Source organism: Macrotis lagotis, chromosome 7 (assembly GCF_037893015.1).
Source record: "Macrotis lagotis isolate mMagLag1 chromosome 7, bilby.v1.9.chrom.fasta, whole genome shotgun sequence".
NCBI classification, from domain to species: Eukaryota; Metazoa; Chordata; class Mammalia; order Peramelemorphia; family Peramelidae; genus Macrotis; species Macrotis lagotis.
Window position 1 is genome coordinate 119,898,551 of NC_133664.1, and position 14,844 is coordinate 119,913,394.

The 14,844-nt window shown below is 37.7% G+C and overlaps 1 long non-coding RNA gene across 2 annotated transcripts in view; it reads right to left on the reverse strand.

Moving 5' to 3' along the window:
- LOC141492936 (uncharacterized) overlaps positions 1 to 14,844 on the reverse strand; it is an 80,931-nt gene that overhangs the window by 5,181 nt on the left and 60,906 nt on the right. For both annotated transcript variants that reach the window (XR_012470081.1, XR_012470082.1), the window contains exon 2: positions 2,415 to 2,470. This is a non-coding gene — a long non-coding RNA (uncharacterized LOC141492936). The remainder of the gene's footprint in view (positions 1 to 2,414; positions 2,471 to 14,844) is intronic.

Consider the following 14,844-nt stretch of genomic DNA (forward strand, 5'->3'; position numbering starts at 1 on the left):
TACAGATGAGGAAATCAAAGTGATTTATAGCCATATTAAAAAATTGCTCTAAATCATTACTTATTAGAGAAATGCAAATTAAAGCATCTCTGAGGTACCACCTCACACCTCTCAGACTGGCCATTATAACCAGAAAGGACAATGATCAGTGTTGGAAGGGATATGAAAAATCTGGGACACTAATACATGGTTGGTGGAGCTATGAACTCATCCAACCCTTCTGGAGAGCAATTTGTAATTATGCCCAAAGGGCAACAAAAATGTGCATACCCTTTGATCCAGCAATACCACTACTGGGTATATACCCTGAAGAGATTATGATAAAAACATCACTTGTACAAAAATATTCATAGCAGCCCTAGAAATTAAATGAATGACCTTCAATTGGGGAATGGGGGAATGGCTTAACAAACTGGTATATGTATGTCATGGAACACTGTTGTTCTATTAGAAACCAGGAGGGATGGGAATTCAGGGAAGCCTGGAGGGATTTGCTTGAACTGATGCTGAGTGAGATGAGAAGAACCAGGAAAACATTGTACACTCTAACAGCAACATGGGGACAATGATCAAACTTGATGGATTCACTCATTCCATCAGTATAATAATCAGGCACAATTCTGGGATATCTGTGATGGCGAATAACATCTGTATCCAGAGAGAGAACTGTGGAGTTTGAACAAAGACCAAAGACTATTAACTTTAATTTTAAAAAACCCATTATCTTATGTAATTTTGCTATCTCATACTTTTTTTCTTAAGGATATGATTTTTCTCTCATCATATCCAACTTAGATCAATGTATACCATGGAAACAATGTAAAGACTAACAAATTGCCTTCAGGGGGGGTGGAGGAGGGAAGCAAGATTAGGGGGAAAATTGTAAAATAAATAAAATCTTTCTAAACAAAAAATAATAAAGGAGATCATGTTTCTCCCTCAATTTTGGGAAAAAAGTCTAACAAATGTTGGAGTCAAAAGGAAAAGACATTTACTACTGTGGCAATTACAAAAGAACAATTTTCCTTGCCTCTACTTTTGGGATCTTCCTACTCAAGCAACTAGAAGAGTGATATATTTGAAAACTGGAAATAGAATTTCTGGAAGAGAAGAAATAGGTGCATAATTGAGAACTTGGCTTACATTCTTCTTGTCTACACATAGATCCATTAAATATGATTAGGAGTGAAATGTGTTTAGATGAGCTAAGGCTTAAGATTTAAAAGCTCAGGGCTTTTATAAAAAATGTTTTTTTGATGATTTCTCTTCTTAACACCATGGTCACTTACTGGCACCTCCAATAATAGGCTCTTCCTTTATGAGGAAAAAATTATGCAAAACCAAAGAAATCACTTTTGGCAGTAGATTCAGGATTCCATACCTGTTTTCTACCACATCTCTGCCAGGAGATTATCTTCAATTGTTCTATCATCAGTTCTCTGGAACCAAAGTTTTGTTGCATTTAATCTGACTTCTGGTATTTTCATTGACATTATTGTAGTCATTATGTAGCAAACTTTTTTTTTTCAAGGCAATGGGATTTGCCCAAGGTCACACAGCTAAGTAAGTATTGTCTGAGTCCAGACTTAAACTCAAGTCCTCCTGACTTCAGGGCCAGTTCTCCCTCCACTGCATCATCTAGCCACCCCTAGTCATTGTGTGTATTATTGTACTAGTTCCACTTTCTTCATTCTCTATCAGTTTGTACAGATTCCAAGATTTCTCTAAACTTATCATTTCATTATTTCTTACAATGTAATATTATTTCATTATTTTCATAGGCTGCCATTTGTTCTACCACTTTCCAAATAATAAGCATTTATAATTTATTTCCACTCTTAGGTGAGGGAGGGATACTAAAAAAAAGTGCAATCATCAATATTTTGATATATTTATGTATACCCTTTTTATAATGTATATATGTACACATGTACATATGTGCATGTATTTTTATACCTTTATATGTATACATACATAAAGTCAGAAAGACCTTCTTGCTGAGTTCAAATCTGACCTCATGCACTTAATAGTTGTGTGATCCTGGGCAAGTCATTTCATCCTTTTTGTCTCAGTTTCCTTATCTATAAAATGATCTGAAGAAAGAAATGGCAAACCACTCCAGTGTCTTTACCAAGAAAACCCCAAAGGGGTCACTAAGAGGTAGATACAATTGAAAAGTGACTGAACAACAAAAGTGCATATATATTTTATGTGTATATATACATGGCAACATGTATACATATGTATGTATATATCCACACGCATGCATATACACTTTCCAACATTATCTCCTTGGGGCATAAGCTCAATAAAGAGATTGCTGGGTCAAACGATATGAGCCAGTTTAGTAACATTTCTTAAATAGTTACTTTTTATTTTCCACGATGATTGAACCAACTAATTCATAGTCTTACCAATATTATATTGGTATGCTTGATTTTCTTCATATTCTCTGGATCTCAGTTTCTCTCTGTAAAATAAAAAAAATTGAACTAAGTGACTTCCAAGGCCCATCCCAGATCTAGGACCTATTAAACTCGATTGATCTCTCTGTAGCTCAGCATCCTCATTTGTAGAATAAAATGCCCTTTCAGGATTGCTGTGAGGGTAAGGGAAAAAACACTTTTAAAAGTATTTGACTTCACAGTGGATGGAGCACTGGTCCTGGAGTCAGGAGGACCTGAGTTCAAATCCAGTCTCAGACACTTAATAATTACCTAGCTGTGTGGCCTTGAGCAAGCCACTTAACCCCATTTGCCTTGCAAAAACCTAAAAAAAAGTATTTGACTTTTCAGTGATATGAAATTCTATAAAACATAATGTTAGAACTGCCTTTTTATTGTTCCTTTTTTTCCTTTATGGACTGAATAAATCTTCAAGAACACTTTAAGTATAGCACAGTAGTGGGTGGAAAACCTGACTTGATAATATGATTAAGTCTTCTAATCAAATAATTTTAAAACTGGAGTAACCATTAAAAATCATTAATCCAACTCTCACTTTGCTGATGAAGAAACTTGAGTCCCTCAGAGGCTGCCCAAGGACAATACAGCTAATTAAGAGACAGCCTAGACCAAAACCGAAGACTCTCAACTCTTAGTCTATGCTACCAATTCAGAGGACAATAAACAGTGCTTTAAAAGAAATTAGCAAGGATTTCCATGGACACATTTTTAAGATAAGGAGATAACTTTACTTTCATATCAATTTATTTGTAGTTAATGCTGGATGAAGAGTACATGAATATCTGCAAGTTACTCTGACCCATTGTCAAACAATAACAAATAAACAAATTCCTCTCATTTTGTTCTTAGTCACTTCCTTTTGAAGGTCATTGGCTTGTTCATCTCAATAATAACATTTTTGGGGAAAATCGTGAGTCAGGATTGATCACGCTAGTCTACATATTTTGTTTTTCTCTCACTTCTCATTCATTCTTTCCTCCCTGTTCTCTTCCTACCATAAACTACTTTGTTTTCCCTATCTAATGTTCCCAATGGATTTCTTGGATATTGTGCAATAGATGAATATATGACAGGCAAGCTAGCTGGCCCTCCCTCCTTTGGCCTCCCTGGTTGTCTTTATCTCCTCCCCTTCCTTTACCTCCCTCCTAGTCTGCTCTGGATCAGGTTGACCTCCAGGAGTGATGATTGAGGGCAAGCAGCCATCTCAACTGTCAAGAGCCAGACTTAGCTCTCAGGGTGTTTTCTGTTAGTAGGTTATGAAGAAATGTGCTAGCAAGAACTCTGAATTTGGAGTCAAAAGACTTAGGGAAAATCCTGTCTCTGCTCCTTCTTATTGTATGATTTGAAGGAAGTCATTCCTACTATCCCAGTCTTCCCCCATGGTCCCCAGTTTTCTCCTCAATAAAATGATAGATTTGGAGTGGATGGTCCCCTGAGGTTCTTTCCAGCTCTGAAATTATATTATTCTGTTATTTTAGAGCTGCCCAAGGACTTTAGGGGAAGAGAGGAGGAATCACAAGAAAAAAATTGGCATCTATTGCTTAGAGAAATCCAACCCTAATTCCAAGTTACAAACAAGAAAGGGTTAGAAATGTGCCTGAGATGGAAACTAGATAAATAGAAAATCATTTGTGCAACAATCTGATACAGGAACTGTGTGCCATGATCTAGTGTCTATAAAGGGTCCAAATGGGCAGTGTGATGTGATGGGGAGAGCACTGGGCTCTGAGTCAGCTAGACCATTCTGCCTCAGACCCAACAATAACAGCTACTTCACAGGGTTGTGGAGGAGAAGCAAAAATGGCAGACCTTGAAGTTTTCTTTGAGGAATCCCAAGTAGTGCAATGGATAGGTCACTAGTCAGGAAGACCTGAATTCCAACCTGGTCTCAGACACGTGCTAACTATAAACCTGGGCAAGTTACTTAACCTCTGCCTCAGTTTCTTCATCTGTAAAAATGGTGGTGATGATAGCACCAAGGTCATTGGGATGCTCAAGTGAGATAACAAGCACAAAGCACTTTATAAATCTTATGAAACTATGTAAATGCTATCTATGATTATCATGTAATTGCAGACTATTATTAATAACAATATATGTTTATTAAGCACTTATATTTCTATATATAGCACAACACTCTGGGCTAAGCATTGCAGCTAAAAAAGAAAGACAAAAATAGTCCCTGACTTTAAGCAACTTACACTTTAATGAAGGAGACGACACAGAAATGACTAGATACATATAAGATGCATTCAGAATAGAGGTACAGTAATCTTCAAAGGAGAGATATTAATTTTTGTTTTTGAATACTTGAAAAATATTTGACTCTCTTTGTTCAAAGGAGAATGGAGAATAAATATGAGTTGCCCTTCTGGGTCCTTAGTCCTTGGTGCTGAGGAATCTGTGTAAGTCTTGTCTCTACAACTAAATTGTAAGTTTTTAGAAGACAGGAATCAAGAATCAAGGTTTTGGTATTTCTTTCATTGCATAGAACAATTCTATACAAATAGTTTGAGCTCAGTAAATACTGGTTGACTGAGCAAAATGTATTATCAAAGGATTTTTAACTCTGTCTCAGTGAGGAAGAAATAATCAACCAACAGTTTCTCATCTGTAAAATGAACTGGAGAAGGAAATGGCAAACCACTCCAATATCTTTGCCAAGAAAACCCCAGATGGGTTCATGGACACAATTGAAATGATTGAACAACAAGTTCAAGGCACCATACTAGCTGTTAGATAGAAGGTAACAGTTGTCACCTTCAAAGCACACATATTCTAATTGGTGGAGGCAAGGAGGGGAAGAGAGAAAAACAGAGAGAGGGTGGGGGAGAGGAGAGAGAACATTTTCATAGCTAAATAAAACATTTGAATCTGCAGTCCCGGAGGAGGTGACATCTGAACTGAACCCGAAAGAGAAGGATTCTAATGGTTTGGTTATATAGTTCTTTCATTGTGCCAATGCCAAATGTGCCAGACATCATTCCCTCAGTCATCTCTGGACTTCTGTCTGGTAAGGTTTACCAATTCCAAATAATTTATCATCCAAGTTTACTTTTCCCTTCTCTTTTAATTTTTGGAATCACCTTTGGTCAGCCTTATTCAGCCTAATCAATCATGCCTTCCCTTTCCCAACTGGTACAAGTGGATGCTTTGACGTGAAGAATAGTGTTTCATTCCTATGACAATTCAGTGTCACATGTGATAAGAAGAAAGTACAACTTTGCTTGATATGATAACCAGAAATAACTTCTTGTCCTGAACCCTATCTGGGCAACTTTAGAAACTTCCCAGCTGTACTTTTGTCTTCTGACTTGGACGAGAGTACTTGTTCTCATTCACTGAAGAAAAAAAAATTAAAGCCATCATAAGAACCAAGGACCACACACACACACACACACACACACACACACACACACACACACACACACCCTCCCAACAGTAGAACTAGAGAATAAATTAAGAATTTAAGTTTCTCAACAGCCAACTCCTGGGCTATTTCTATTTTGGAAGTTTGGCATCACAGCCCACAGGAAAATAAACAATCTTACAAACTCCCTGAAGGGATCAGAAAAAAAATCTCAAATGAAATTCCTAATTCAGGTTACTGACATTTGAGATGCGACTCTCCATTCCCAAAGACCTGAAGCCAATCACTCCTCTATATGAACAACAGGTGAGGTATGTGTACTTCTACACATCCATATTCAGATGTAAATACATAGGTAGATCTTACATCCTCATCGGCACTGCCTATTTGTGGGTATACATATAATAAAATTAGGAACTATCCAATGCTAACAGAGAGTGAAAGAATCAGAGAGAGAGAGAGAGAGAGAGAGAGAGAGAGTAAAGAAAGAATAAGAGAAAAGAGAGATAGTAAATAGATGCAAGATAACAGAGATGAGAGAGAGATATAGAAAACCAAGATATAGATGGAGCCAGGAAATAGATGAGAGAGAGATGATAGATGAAATATAAAAGGTGAAAGATAGATGAGAGATGGTTAAAGGTAATACATGAAAGATAATTGATAGATAAATAATAGAGATGGTAAGAGGTCATAGATGAAAGATAATTGACAGGTAAATAATAGGAGAGATAGACACTAGGGATAGACAATAGATGAGAGATAAGTAACAGATGAGAGAAAGAAGATAGATGAAAGATAAATAATAGGTAAGAGAGATAATAGAGATAGACAATAAGTGAGAGGTAATAGATGAGAGATGGATGGTAGATAAATGATAAAATGTGATAGATAATAGAGTTAGACAATAGCTGAGAGATAGGTGATAATGAGAGATAGATGAAAGATGATAGAGAGATAGATGAGAGACAGATAAAATAAACATTAAGTGCTTACTATGAGATAGGCAAAGTGCCAAGTAAAAAGAAAAAGTCCCTCCCCTCAAGGAGCTTACATTCTAATGAGGGAAGAGGGAACTGATCTTCCCCAGGGTTAGTGCCTTTCTTCTCTTGAAATTAGTTCCAATGATCTCATCTCTATCTTGTATTTAATGTTTGTATTTTGTCTCCCCCATGAGTCTATCTCTCTCATTTCTTCATTTCCCCAAAACTTAGCCCACATAGTAGGTGCTTAATAAACTCTTATTGACTGGCTGATAAAGGGACTGGAGTAGGGGTGAGAAGGTCTAGATTAAAAGACTCAATCAGAGCCAGGAGAGAAGTGAACTAACCCTAACCCTAGGTACTTGCTTCAAGGTAGATTCCAGGCAGGGACTTACCAATGGGAGAAAGGGGCTGCCCACAAGGGCTGAATCATCCTTAGGGTCTGGGATAGGGATGAAAAAGTCCACAGAGAATCAGAAGGGAATCTTGGGGAAGAAAGGAGGCTACAATTCTCTGGGGCTCTTTTTAGTTTTCTGTAAAATGAATAGTTGGACCCACTGACACTTCTCTAAATCTATGATCCTATAAAGATTTAGGCTCCAGAAAGAGCCTTCCCTTGGCTCACCAGGTGTAGAGGATTGCGTGGCTCTCTAGCACAACACTATAGACATAGACAGGGTCCCATGTTGAATGAATAAACTAAAAACTTTTCTAGCTGTTGGTCTCAGGCAGCTTAACCCAAAATTGTGGGCACTTTCCTACAGAAGGGAGTCATCAGAATCATGAACAATGACTAAATCTTCTTTGAAGACTTGCCGTAATGTGTTGCACGCCCTCTGCTGGGAATAAATTGTCCTTTCAGACTGAGGGTGGTCCATTCACTGCATTGGTGGCATTTCTTGGACATTTCTTGGTCCAAAGTGAGGTTTGCCTTCAATATCTAGCCTTTTATAATAGTTGTGACACTTACAAAGGCATTTCTTCCTTATCAGATTTCCCAATACCTTCTTTCACTATCCTAGGGGGAGCAGTGGATAGAGTTCTGGGCTTCTAGTCGTGAAGCTGTTGTGGTTGTTGAGTTCTTTTTTCATTTGTATCTATTTCCCTAATTGGGATTTTCTTGGCAAAGATACTAGAATGGTTTGCCACTTCCTTCTCCAGATCATTTTCAGAAGAGCAAACCCTGAGACCAAGAGGATTAAGTGACTTGCCCAGGGTCACACAGCTAGTAAGTGAGACTCTTACTCAAGAAGATGAGTCTACCTGGCTCTTGCATCCAAATCTGGTCTTAGATATTTACTGACTGTAAGATCCTGGACAAGTCACTCAACCCCATCTCTAGAATGGAAATAATAATACCACCTGCCTCCCAAGGTTTTTGTGAGGGTCAAATGAGATATTAATTGCAAAGAAAGCGCTATATAAATATTAGTCACTGTTATTTTTATCATTATTATTCCTAACCTTTGTGTATAGAACCAGAAGTAAGCTCTACCAGCCTTGTTTGGAGAAGCAATACTAGACAAACTATGATTTCACAGGTAGCCCCATCCCTTAGACCCCATTACTATATGCTTACTAGAATAACCAACCATAAACTCTCACTAAAATATAACTCCCCTATTCCCCCACAACACACACATACACACACACACACACACACACACACACACACACAACACACATATACACATGCTACAGTGACAACACAGGAAAAATGCCCAGCCCTGTCTGGCATAGATCTATTCCAAATCCATTTAGAATCCATCTGGTCCTAAAATGAATCCCAAGAAAGTTACCCAACACTGACGGAAGAAACATTTCTCCCATTTTCAATACAAGCTATGATTATGAGACTGATTTAAAACTTTCATTATGTGGGAGACAAATACCTTCTCATGGTATGAAAATGTAAAAATGTTATCCACTTCTACAATAACACTCTGACCCAAAAAGTCAAAGGTCATCACTGATGAAACATTGAAATGTTCCTTGGGGCACTGGCAGGCCTGAAATGCCTAACCTGCTATTTACTGTGTCCAAATGTAATGTAGAAAATAATTTTTCATTTGTCCTCAGCCTTAATTCTTGAAAGATAAGATCTCCAAAAAATCCACAAAATGCTTCTCCAGTCCAGTGAAATTCAGCCACTCCCTTCTTCCCCAACCCTGTAGTTTATTTTGTTTTGCTTGGTTGGAAGTGAGATCTTAGAAATACTTGTTGAATATAATCGAATGTCAGTCACATCCAATGTCACATCCAACTATACTGCTATTTGGAGAAAGAGACAGACAGGGTTAGATTCCCCTCCTGTGACATGTTCATTTTGTGATTCACAAAGTAGAAAGGGAGGGAGCCTTGAAACCATTGTATGACTGCAAAGTATTTAAATTAGCCATGCTTCCTTCCAACCAGATAGGATAGATAGAAGATGATAGATAGATAGATAGATAGATAGATAGATAGATAGATATAGATATAGATAGGTGATAGATATAGATATAGATAGATATAGATAGATAGATGATAGATATAGATAGATAGATAGATAGATAGATAGATATAGATAGGTGATAGATATAGATAGATAGATAGATAGATAGATGATAGATATAGATAGATATAGATAGATAGATGATAGATAGATGATAGATATAGATAGATAGATAGATGATAGATAGATAGATAGATAGATAGATAGATAGATAGATAGATAGATAGATAGATATAGCTAGATATAGATAGGTGATAGATATAGATAGATAGATAGATAGATAGATAGATAGATAGATAGATAGATAGATCGATCTGGCCGCATCTGAGTTGGCTGTGTGCAGACTAGTTGTACTCATTTATTGTCTTATCAAAGGCCATTTCACACTCCATTCTCTCTGAGGTTACATCAGTTATCTCCTAATAAGACTATCTACAATGAAGACCCTATCTGGTGCTCCAAGAGATTGCAATAAGAAGGAGGTAGCCAAGGGCAGCAAGGTGGTGCAGTGGATAGAGCATGGCCCTGGAGTCAAGAGGACCTGAGTTCAAACCTGACCCCAGACACATAATAACTGCCTAGCTGTGTGAACTTGGGCAAGTCACTTAACCCCATTGCCTTGCAAAAAAACCAAAAAATAAAGTAAAATAAACCAAGGAGGTAACTGAAGTTGCCTTGCTATAGTTGCCACAGACAGAGTTCCAGAGTTCTCAAAGTTCCTGCACTCAGAGAACTGAGATTGTCCTTACTGTCCCCAACTTCTAGAAATCTTAAAAGCCAAGACTAATCTGATGCAGAAGATGCTAAGGAAGAGAAACAACCAAAGAGAGAGATCTTAGACACTTCCATGTCACAGACACACATGGTGAAGAATAAATGAACCCACCGAGGCCTCCTTAGCAGGGTGCTAAAAGATTTATGGTGAAATAAAATATTGGAATATCTTTTACCCATCCCACATCCCAGTCTAAAAAATGAAGCCTGAATTCATTCTAATTTTAGTGGAGAAATCCTTGATTGTCTTGGGGAGGGAGGAAAAAGATTGGGTTAGGAAACTGGAAAAATACATATGGATATCATTGTTAGCATTTATATAGTGTTTTAAGGTTTGCAAAGCATTTTACCTAGTTAAATAATTTGATGAAATGATCATTTGACCTTCACAGCAACCCTGTGAAGTAGGTACCATTTAGAAATGAGGAAATTGAGGTTGACAGAAGATAACTGATTTGCCCATGATCATATTGCTAATGAGGCAGGATTCAATTCATGTTTTCCTGACTCCAAGTCCAGAATACATTCCCCCTGAGTCTCCTAGCTGTCTCCTCTGGTTCTCTGAGAATTGAACAAGTACCTTGGTGATGGTTTAAAGAAGAAAGCTACCTAACATCCATTCCCTTCAGGGAGACATTGAAAAATAATGATGGAGGATTCTTAAGAATGTACAAGTTTCCAAAATAAACTCTGACTGAAGAAGGCTTGGGGGAGAAGGAAAGGAGGAGAGAGGAGGAATGATAAGTGAGTAGATGGAGAGAAAGGCACTATGAGTCCTGCACATGTGGCTTGAGATTAGATCTCTCGCCTTGAGGGATAGATTCTAGGGCACAGTACAAGGAGAGGGCCCAGGGGCTGAGGGGCATATGATTCAGTGCCAGCCCCTAGTCATCACCTTGGTGTTGGGGACATAGGAGGAATCCACCTTTGTTTTATACATTTGTTAAGGTATAGTTTGGGAAGTAAGGGTTCTGTAAGGGTTAGTTCTAGTCTTGATGGTTCCAAAGGTTGTGGTTGAGACAGAGTATAAACAAAATAGCACAAGTTAGGAACCAATAAACAGGACCACACGAGCAAGATTTATTGAGGAAAAATATTCACAAGTTGAGGGACAATCATGAAAGAGAATTCAGAAAGATCCTCTCTCACCCAGATAAGAGTCCTTTAATAATTAAAAGGGGCTTACTAGCATTTGTCTCATTTTTCCATCAGGTGCCCCACTGCATCTGCCATTGGAGAGTGAAGGTATTGGTACTGATTCATGTTGGGGGGGGTGCCTGAGGAATTGATGAACTAATTTATATTTACTCCCTGCTGGGCAAAAGGAGGCATATGGTCATTGCCTCAGGCTTTTCTTTAACCAGGTCATTCAAGGGGTTTGGGCTTCCCCTGACTTGACTGTCAAGCAGAGCAGGAAGGTATATAGAGCCATACTCAGATGCCAACTTCCCAACATATAATAACACCTGATATTAGATACAATTTCAACACTTCATAGTCAAAAACTTTTATGATTTAATCCTTTCTAACCTGTTAAACTTTCCCTTGAGATGCCCTGTACTCTAGCCAAACAGAACTGTTCCCCCTTCCCTAATATGTCCCTTCCTTTCCTTCTTCATTTGTCTATCTCTAGAATTCTTTTTCTCCTTAGATTCATTTGACAAACTTCTTTCCATCCTTCAAAGGCCAACTCAGAGGCCAGTTCCACCATGAAATCTTCCCTAATTCCTCAGTCAGAAATGACCTCTCAAAGCAGTGACCTCTCAAAGCAGTGTTTATTATACTGCTATTTGGAGAAAGAGACAAACAGGGTTAGATTCCCCTCCTGTGACATGTTCATTTTGTGATTCACAAAGTAGAAAGGGAGGGAGCCTTGAAACCATTGTATGACTGCAAAGTATTTAAATTAGCCATGCTTCCTTCCAACCAGATAGGATAGATAGAAGATGATAGATAGATAGATAGATAGATAGATAGATAGATAGATAGATATAGATATAGATAGGTGATAGATATAGATATAGATAGATATAGATAGATAGATGATAGATATAGATAGATAGATAGATAGATAGATAGATAGATAGATATAGATAGGTGATAGATATAGATAGATAGATAGATAGATAGATAGATGATAGATATAGATAGATATAGATAGATAGATGATAGATAGATGATAGATATAGATAGATAGATAGATGATAGATATAGATAGATAGATAGATATGTTTGCTTGTGTCTATAATTTATGTCCCCTATTAAACTATAAGTTCCACCAGGACAAGGTTTGTCTTATTCATCTTTGGATGTCACTGCATGAATTTTAAAGTAAAACTTTTGACTTCCCTAGAGCCACCCAAGGTTTCTTCTGCCAGTTTTGGTTCCTGTTTGCTCTAGTCCTCCTGGGTTTTCACAACTGGGCAACTATGACCAATCTGTGCCAGATTCATTCTCATGCATAGCGTCTTCTTGCATAGACCAGTATTAGAGGAAAATATATGAAAAATCTAGAATTTTAATAGAGGATTAGGCAAAATTATAAGAATCTAAGAAAACTCTCCTTTGATAATATGTTTATATCTGAGTATGTATAAAAGTATATATATAATCTATGTGTATGTATGTATATATGCATATATACACACATACATTTATTCATATATACATGTTGCATATATAAATACTGTATATAGATTTATATATTTTATATAAGCCTATATACATGCATACATAGATCTATGTAGGCACATATGCACACATACACACCCATATGTGTGTACATATGTCTAGATAGATAAGTAGATAGATAGATTGATAGATTGATAGATAGATATGGATAGATGGATAGAGATAGATAGATAGATAGAAACCTCTGTGTGTGTGTGTGTGTGTGTGTGTGCATCATGCACACCCATCTTAGGATTTACAAGCAGTAAGGAAAATACTCTGACAAAAATCATACCATCCCCAAGAATGTGCAACTGGTGATAAATCCCTGCTGTGCCCACTAGAGGGTAGTACATCTCCATTAGGATGTTTAAGGGAGCTAGGCTGCTTATGGAGGGGGGTGGTCTTGTATCTATGTTTAGTCAAAATCTTTTTTGGAAGAGTTTTGGAGGATATCATGAATACATCCCTAGATCCAAGGAAAAATTGTGCCTAAACCCCTAAGTATTCTGTTCTTAATGAGCTCCAAAAATCTCTTCCTTTCTTAAAGTCCAGGAATATGTAGTCCACAAATGTGCTCAGATTTCTCCCAGCCTTAATGACAATAAAATAAAAATAAAAAATAAATTTCGGGGCGGCTAGGTGGCACAGTGGATAAAGCACCGGCCCTGGAGTCAGGAGTACCTGAGTTCAAATCCAGCCTCAGACACTTAATAATTACCTAGCTTTGTGGCCTTGGGCAAGCCACTTAAACCCATTGCCTAGCAAAAACCTAAAAATAAATAAATAAATAGAAAATATAAAATAAATTTCTTCTCTCTGGCAGCCCTATAGCTTGTGGTGGGAACAATGGAGCAGTGAGTTGAGAACACATATTTGTGGCCATTTGAAAGGATCCAGGAGAAAGAATGGGATGGAAGATAAGATATGGTGGGGAGTAGGAGGTGGGAGTGGGGAGATATGGAGAATGATCAAAGATGGCAGGTCAGAGAGATTGATATAAAGAAAATAAGTAAAAGGTTAATCTTGAAAAGAAAAGGGAGGGGCGGCTAGGTGGCTAGTGGATAAAGCACCTGCCTTGGAGTCAGGAGTACCTGGGTTCAAATCTGATCTCAGACACTTAATAATTACCTAGCTGTGTAGCCTTGGGCAAGTCACTTAACCCCATTTGCCTTGCAAAAAAAAACTAAAAAAAAAAAGAAAAGGGATACTTTTTCATCAGCAAAAAGTTAAAGGATAAGTGATATAACCACTTTCTGTTTCTGTGACATTATCATTAGATGTCATTCATATATATATATATATATGTGTGTGTGTGTGTGTGTGTGTGTGTGTGTGTGTGTGTGTGTGTAACAGTTACTCTCTGCTAGATATTTTATAAATATTATCTCATTGAGTCTTCCCAATCACCCTGGGAGGTAGGTCCTGTAATTCCTTTTAACAGTTGAGCAAACTAAGATATGCAGAGGTTAAGTGACCTGCTCATTGTTACACAGCCAGCAAGACTCTGGGGTGATTCAAACTCAGGTCTTCCTGACTCCAAGCTCAGAGCTCTATCCATTATACTATCTAGATGTCTTTATCATTTGCTCCTGGATGTCCAGGGTAACTTAAATATAAAGGTATTAGTTAAATGCCAAATGAGAGAAGAACACCTTGCTAGATGTTGAAGGAAGATACAAAGTTTAGACAAGACAGACCACACTTTCTTAGAATTTAACATTTAATAGGGAGGATTTGAAGGAGTGGGATCATGATGAGCTTAAAGAAGAAGAAACTGAGGCCCAAGGATATTAAATGACTTGGTCAAGGTCACACAGATAGCAACTGTCAGTGAGAGGGTAACCCAAGTCCTTTGACTGCTGAGATGTCCTACACTGCTTCAGGACCTTGGAGGTGAGGTTGTTTTCAGGTCTTGGTGAGGTCTATCATGTTACCACCTTCAGGGGTAGCTGAGGAGCCTAAAAATTCAGAAGGAACAACATGTATGCTGAAATAACCAAGGTTGAATACAAGGGGAGGGAGAAAGGAAACTAGTGAGCCAGGTTCTGAAGACCCTGAAGAAGAGAATCTCCTAGCAAGATCTGC